The sequence below is a fragment of the Dama dama genome, chromosome 5, assembly GCF_033118175.1.
Source record: "Dama dama isolate Ldn47 chromosome 5, ASM3311817v1, whole genome shotgun sequence".
NCBI lineage: Eukaryota > Metazoa > Chordata > Mammalia > Artiodactyla > Cervidae > Dama > Dama dama.
The window spans coordinates 112,866,099-112,874,231 of NC_083685.1; the positions used below are offsets into that span (position 1 = coordinate 112,866,099).

General features: G+C 46.9%; 2 non-coding genes across 2 annotated transcripts; one reads left to right on the plus strand and one right to left on the minus strand.

The window, feature by feature from the left end:
- Positions 1-1,121: 1,121 nt before the first annotated feature.
- LOC133058197 (U2 spliceosomal RNA) lies at positions 1,122-1,312 on the minus strand. The gene has a single exon (XR_009693302.1). It is a non-coding gene; the product is annotated as a U2 spliceosomal RNA (small nuclear RNA).
- Positions 1,313-4,600: 3,288 nt separating this feature from the next.
- LOC133058038 (U6 spliceosomal RNA) lies at positions 4,601-4,707 on the plus strand. Its single transcript, XR_009693163.1, has one exon. It is a non-coding gene; the product is annotated as a U6 spliceosomal RNA (small nuclear RNA).
- The last annotated feature ends 3,426 nt before the right edge of the window (positions 4,708-8,133 follow it).

Here is an 8,133-nt window from a genome sequence, read left to right on the forward strand (position 1 = left end):
AGGTGCAGCAGGTTTTGGTTACTTAGGAGACAGATCCACATGGGGACAGCACCCTGCACATAGATCTTGGTCAAATGCCCAAGAATCAATGGAAAAGGATTAAAGGAGACAATATGGGGAATTCATTCTGGCTTATACATGATTTGAACTTTGTGCTGCCCTGAACACCTTGCCTTGTGTATCCAAAAGACAAAAGACACAGTGGTCTTTGTAGGCACTCTTCTCTTTGGAATGCTAAGGAATAATACAATCTCCTTCAGTGGCACTGACCTCTCCTTGTCAGTCAGTTACCTGTATAAATGAAATCCCAGTCAGTACAACTGACACACACTGAGTTGAAAGCCCATCGTTTCAACCTAGACTCCAGGTGGATCTCAGTGACTCAGCAGGAACTGCTTGAAATCAGGAAACATGAACACTTAAGTAATGTTGGAGACAACCAGAGATGGAAGACAGGAAAGTCAAGCTAGTGTTCTGGTTTTGTTTTGAGGATGCCGTGAGGAGGAACTGGGAAGGAATATCAAATGGGAGCTTGGACTGCAGGGCAGAAGGCGCTGTCTTTTGGAGAATGTGGCTCAGGTGGTAAAGAACCCACCTGCAGTGCAGTAGAGCTGGGTTTGATCCACTCCAGTATTCTGAGTCGGACACGACTGTGGGTGGGGAGAAAGCACCCCTTCCAAGACTGCAGAGCTGAAGGGACTGTCTTTAACAGACCTCAAGGCTCAAGTGAACCACATAAGGCTGCACTTTACCAGGCAGAGAAATGGAGAAACTCTTAAGGGATTGAACAGGTTTTTAAATTAAAAACAAAAGAAAAACACACACACACACACACACACAGTAGAATGTTTAGAAAAAGAGAGTGAGTTTTCCAACTTAGTTATTTCTTACATAAATGCCAAGACCCCTTGTCAAACTATAAGAAAACCTAAGAAAAATAAACTTTTCTTAAAAATTTACTTTAATTGGAGGCTAATCACTTTACAATATTGTAGTTTTTTTTTTTTTTTTTACTATGTATTGATATGAACCAGCTATGGGTAAAAATAAGCCTCCTAAAGTGACTCAATCCACAAAGGAAATGCACCAGTTTCTGCCTTTGGATACCATAGTTGTCCCCGAGGGGGTGCACCGTTCCTGGAGGTACTGCAATACCAGGTCGATGCGTGGAGTGGACGGAGCAAGCTCCTATTCCAACTCCCTGCTCCAAAAATCCATTTAATATATTGTCCTCAGATAGAGGACGTATCAGATATTAAACTGATAAGAACAGATACTACACTTGATCTTAGCCAAAAGGCCGAGAAGCGATGCTGCAGCACCGCCCGTCGCTGTCACCGTCCTGCTGTCGAGCATGTTGCACTCAGTGTGACCCGGGTCCCCGCTCACTCCAGGGCGCCCTGCCTTTGTCTCGTTGACACTGCTATGGCGCCACCACACCAGACTCTCGAGCAGGCTTCATCCTCCACATTGTAAAAGAGAAATTCCGCATCTGCCGTAGCTTTGTCTTTCTCGGGCAGAAGCGCCATCTCGAATCTGCATGCCCCGCCCTCTGTCGCCAGGAAGGCGTGCCTCCGGCGGGACCGCAGCGCCCTGGGGACGGCCTCGCGGCTGCGGCAGGGGAGCGCCTCCCTGGTGCTGGGGGAGAGGAGAGACCCGACCGGAGGGGGTGCGGGGTGGGCGGCGAGAGGGGCCTGTGAGAGGAGCTCTTGGCCGAGAGTTTTCCTGAAGACAAGGTCGCAAGGCTGACTCGCTCGAAACGGCCGGACTGCAGTGTGTTACACAGGCCTCCGCCTGCGGAGAGAGGGGCTTCGTAGGGTCGGGTGTCTGGAGGGGGCTTCCCTGCCAGGCGGAAGGCGGATGGCCCACAGCGGGGAAGGGAGGGGGCGTGTGGATGCGGAGGGCGGGCCGGGCCGCGCGAGGGGTTCACTCCAACTCCAGCGCCCGCGTCCTTCGGTGCTTCTAGGAACCAAACCGATCCCGGGCTTCCTACCGAAAGGTCCCTCCACCTAGGACCTCGCTTCCCTGCCCCTCCTCCTCAGCTGTGGGCTTCGCTGGTGGTTCAGATTGTCAAGAATCCGCCTGCAAGACAGGAAACACGGTCGGAAAGATCCCCTAGAGTAGGAAATGGAAACCCATGACAGAATTCTTGCCTAGGAAATCCCATGGACAAAGAGGAACCTGGCGGGTCACAGGGTCCCAAGGAGCCGGACGCTACTTAGCGACTAAACAACAGGAAACGTTCTGTTGATCTGAACTGTCACTGCCACGAGTCACATGCAGCCAGGGAGAGCTGGGCAGGTGGTTCCGCCCAATTCAGAGGTACTGAAAGTGGAAAAAACACATGGGATTTAAAAGACTTAGTATTAAAAATTGTAAAATATCTCTGTAATGTTGATATTAGTTACATATTGAAATAATATTTTCAGTTCAGTTCAGTTGCTCAGTCGTGTCCGACTTCTTTGCGACCCCATGAATCGCAACCCCATGAATCGAGATGTTGATAGCAAACACCGTCTTCCAACAACACAAGAGAAGACTACACATGGACATCACCAGATGGTCAACACCAAAATCAGATTGATTATGTTCTTTGCAGCCAAAGATGGAGAAGCTCTATTCAGTCAGCAAGAATAAGACCAGGAGCTGACTGTGGCTCAGATCATGAACTCCTTATTGCCAAATTCAGATTTAAACTGAAGAAAGTAGGGGAAACCACTAGACCATTCAGGTATGACCTAAATCAAATCTTTTATGACTATACAGTGGAAGTGAGAAATAGATTTAAGGGACTAGATCTGATAGACAGAGAGCCTGATGGAACTATGGACAGAAGTTCATGACATTGTACAGGAGACAGGGATCAAGACCATCCCCATGGAAAAGAAATGCAAAAAGGCAAAATGGTTGTCTGAGGAGGCCTTACAAATAGCTGTGAAAAGAAGAGAAGCGAAAAGCAAAGGAGAAAAGGAAAGATATTCCCATTTGAATGCAGAGTTCCAAAGAATAGCAAGGAGAGATAAGAAAGCCTTCCTCAGCGATCAATGCAAGGAAATAGAGGAAAACAACAGAATGGGAAAGACTAGAGATCTCTTCAAGAAAATTAGAGATACCAAGGGAACATTTCAGGCAATAGATGGGTTCGATAAAGGACAGAAATGGTATGGACCTAACAGAAGCAGAAGATATTAGGAAGAGGTGGCAAGAATATGCAGAAGAACTGTACAAAAAAGATCTTCACGAGCCAGATAATCACAATGTTGTGATCACTCACCTAGAGCCAGACATCCTGGATTGTGAAGTCAAGTGGGCCTTAGAAAGCATCGCTATGAACAAAGCTAGTGGATGTGATGGAATTCCAGTTGAGCTATTTCAAATCCTGAAAGAGGATGCTGTGAAAGTGCTGCACTCAATATGCCAGCAAATTTGGAAAACTCAGCAGTGGCCACAGGACTGGAAAAGGTCAGTTTTCATTCCAATTCCTAAGAAAGGCAATCCCAAAGAGTGCTCAAACTACCGCACAATTGCACTCATCTCACATGCTAGTAAAGTAATGCTCAAAATTCTCCAAGCCAGGCTTCAGTAATACGTGAACTGAGAACTTCCAGATGTTCAAGCTGGTTTTAGAAAAGGCAGAGGAACCAGAGATCAAATTGCCAATACCCGATGGATCATCGAAAAAGCAAGAGTGTTCCAGAAAAACATCTGCTTTATTGACTATACCAAAGCCTTCGACTGTGTGGATCACAATAAACTGTGGAAAATTCTGAAAGAGATGGGAATGCCAGACCACCTGACCTGCCTCTTGAGAAACCTGTATGCAGCTCAGGAAGCAACAGTTAGAACTGGACATGGAACAACAGACTAATTCCAAATAGGAAAAGGAGTACGTCAAGGCTGCATATTGTCACCCTGCTTATTTAACTTATATGCAGAGTACATCATGAGAAACACTGGGCTGGAAGAAGCACAAGCTGGAATCAAGATTGCCGGGAGAAATATCAATAACCTCAGATATGCAGGTGACACCACCCTTATGGCAGAAAGTGAAGAGGAACTAAAAAGCCTCTTGATGAAAGTAAAAGAGGAGGGTGAAAAAGTTGGCTTAAAGCTTAACATTCAGAAAACTAAGATCATGGCATCTGGTCCCATCACCTCATGGGAAATAGATGGGGAGACAGTGGAAACAGTGTCAGACTTTATTTTGGGGAGCTCCAAAATCACTGCAGGTGGTGACTGCAGCCATGAAATTAAAAGACACTTACTCCTTGGAAGGAAAGTTATGACCAACCTAGACAGCATATTAAAAAGCAGAGACATTACTTTGCCAATAAAGGTCTGTCTGATCAAGGCTATGGTTTTTCCAGTGGTCATGTATGGTGTGAGAGTTGGGACTGTGAAGAAAGCTGAGCGCCGAAAAATTGATGCTTTAGATATCTGGGTTTTTTTCATGGGGGGGGAGGTGTGCCTCAGGATTTACAAGATCTCTGAGGAGAGATGGAATACCTGCCTTGTCTTTGAAAGCATGGAGCTCTAACCACTGACCACCAGAGAATTTCTGAGCTATCTTGAGTTAAAGAACATATTAAACTTAATTTCAGTGCTCGCTTCGGCAGCATATATACTAAAATTGGAACGATACAGAGAAGATTAGCATGGCCCCTGCGCAAGGATGACATGCAAATTCGTGAAGCGTTCCATGTTTTTTGGGGAACACATATAAATCCATGGCTGATTCATGTCAATGTATGGCAAAAACCACTACAATATTGTAAAGTAATTAGCCTCCAACTAATAAAAATAAATGGAAAAAAATAAACTTAATTTCACTTACTTCTCTTTATTTATTTATTTATTTTTATATGCCTAAGAATATTTAAATTTACCTGCAGGAGGGAACTACCTGGTGGACCAGTGGTTAGGCATCAGTGCTTTCATGCAAGAGTCCAGGTTCCATCCTTGGTTGGAGAACTGAGATCCCAAAGGCCACAAAGTGGCCAAAGTAAAAAAAAGTTATGTGTGTGACTCACTTATTTCTTGAAAGCACTGTTATAGATGGAAGTGCTGAGAGGCTAAGCATCTTGACTAATGTGAAAAGAAGTAAGGATTTGCATTCAAGCATCCTGCTAACCACTGGGGCCTCAGGTTTTTTTAAACTGGGGGTCATGATATTTTAACTGTGGATGATAAGAATGCCTCTCCGATGAGCATACTTGTGAATCTATCCGTGGAAATGCAAGCACATGGGAAAGTCTCAATGAGAACACCCTAGGGAAAGTCATTTCTTGCCTGTAAAATAGAAATGATTCCATTTGACAGTCTTGCAAACTATCTGTATCTACTCAACCTGAGCCTTCTTGTTTCATATCCCCCTCTCCCTGGTCTTGTATTTTTGCTGGCTACCAAGTGGCTTTGACACCCCAGATGCTCACATGGCATAGATACACATGTAGATTTGGACACGGACACATAGAATGTAGGTATATTCACAAATATACAGCCATTAGTGCTGTATTGTCTTTCACCTTGATGGTAAACCTTTCGTTTGCTGGTCTATTCTCAGCACCTATGGTAGTGCTCTGAATGTACTTGATTTTTGATGACTATGTGTTGAATGACTGGGATGAGGGTCCAATGAGACAATGTATACTGTGCTTAGCCTGGGTCTGACAAAGTCTTCAAATTTCTGAATCAGAAATTCTGGAAGGAGGCCCCAGCTCTGTGTTTATCAAGTCCTCCAGATGATTCTGACAAACTCCCCAATATAAGAATGCACCCATTCATGTGGGCCAAACAACATGGGTGACTTGACAGAAATATATGACATCAAGAAGCTGAATCAGGCACTTCCTGGTGGTCCAGTGGTTAAGTATCCGCCTCCCAATGTAGGGGACACAAGTTCGATCCCTGGTGTGGAGCTAAGATTCCCCCATGCAATGAGGCAACTAAGTCTGAGCGCTCTGGAGCCTGTGTGTCACAACTAAGGTCAGATACAGCCAGATAAGTAAATACAGTTTTACAAAGCTGAATCAAACATATAAGGTCTCTGGAGATTAGCCCCTTTGTTAAAGCTCTAAAGAGTCCCTCAGCTCGGATAACTGACCGACAGCGAGTTCCCTGCACAGACTGAGCCTGGCTCTCTCCCCTCAGCTCACCTCTCTGTCTCTCTCTGGTAGGCTTGTTCCTACCCCCTCGCAGCTGCTGGCTGTTGCTCCCCGGGCACCATCACCCTCTTGAGGCTCTGGCTGCTGTTTCTTGCTGATCACCCAAGGCCCTCCTGAGGCCAAGGTCTCCCCAAGTGCCAGTCTCCTGTGCAGATGGAATCTGGAATCTGTCCCCGTGTGGATCCGTCTCCTAAGACACCACAACCTGCTGCACCTGCCTCTTCACAGCCTTCTCCACCCTCCAGCCTCCTCCCGCCTCTGCCTTCCCAGCACCAGCTATTAGGCCCTCAGTAAAAGCAGAAGAAATGTCACTGAAATCAGATTTCCTGCTCAGAAAATGTTCATTTACATCTGATCTTACCTCCACAAAAACAACTTGAAAAGGGTGGCTTTTCCATTCCCTCTGTACATTCAAGTTGTAGTGAAGGTACTGTCTGAAAGGAAGACTCCAGGGGATTTCCCTTGTGGTTAGTTCAGTGGTTAGGACTCCAAGCTTTCACTGCCAAGGGCAAGGGTTCAATACCTGGTAGCGGGTCTAAGATCCCAGGAGCTGGGTGGCATGGCCAGAAAAAGAAACAAACAAAAAGACCCCAGAAGGAAGGAAAGGAACCTGTCCAACTTTACTCTGCCCCTCTGCTTCAGGTTTAGGCATTGACAGACTCATCCACCAGGGGGCAGCATCTGCTCCTTTTCTGCCCTGGCCTGGGCTCTGGAACTTGGTTTTGGATGAGCTGCTTCTGAATGGGCCCCTGGTAGGAGCAAGGGGTCTTTAAAGGCCCCTTCCGCTCAGTTTTTCTTTTTTCTTTTCACACTCATTCTAAGTAGTAGGTTGTGTTTTCCCCATTTTATTCTTGTTTTTTTGGCCATGGAATCTTTTTTCTCCAGCCAGGGATGTAACCGTGCTCTGTGCAGTGGAAAACACAGTTGTAACCAGTGGACACCCAGGGAATTCCCTCTTTGTGTTATTCTTGAGGAAGAAAAGCTGGGATTTGAAATACATGTCTTTGTGATTTCCAGTCTGAAGCCGCTCCGGGACCTCCTTTCCCCTCCCATCCCTCCTCCTGCAGACTCCTCTCCTCCCTTCAGTTATGTACTCAGGTACTCGGTTGGGATGCAGTGGACACAAGGATGTCCTCAGCTGCTTCCTAGGTTAGCTTCACCCATCCTGTACCCTCCCCTACTCCAAAGCCTGAGCTGTCCTGCGGAAAGGGACCTGGAATCTCTAAGCCCCTCATTACATGCTGAGGAAATCAACGCTCCTAGGGGAAAGTGGTTTTCTAAGTCAGCCTACTTGTCAGGACAGGAGTCATGATGACTCTCAGCCCAGGGTTCAGCCCACCAGGCCTTGAAGGGGGGCCCTATCCCTCCAGTGTCATCCCTCACATGGTCTCTGTTTTTCTCCTCTAAGAAATCCCTCTTCCCCAAGGCCTGAGGGTTCAGGATTACCCAGACCTTGCCTGGAAGTGCAGGGTTTTATAGGTATCCCTCCCAACCCCAAGGTGTCAGGGACCCCAGACCAGGAAACTCCCAGCTAAGGCCGGGTGCTTGGTTCCCACACTCAAGGAAACCCTTGAGTACATTTAGTCAATCCATCATGTAGTCAGGAATCATGGAGGGTTTCATGAATGCCTACTGTGTGACAGGCACAGCGCTGGACACTGCGGAGCTGTGACTGTGAAGAACCAGCTTCTGGGCTCAGCGCTTAGTCTGGTGGGGAGACAGCTCTGAGGAAGAACATCACTCAGCAGCTGGAATCTGACCCAGGTAAGGGAGCCAATGGGAGGAAGCAGGTAGGTCCCAGCTAGTCTGTCCTTCTGTCTGGGATGCTTCCTTGCCTCCTGGCCACTTAAACTTGCCTCTGATGTCACCACTGGAGAGGCCTTCATGAGCAGCCCCCTCCTCTGTGCAAAGTAGCTCTCCCCCAGTCACTCTCCAGCACATTTCCCTGTTTTATTTTCCTCGATGGCTT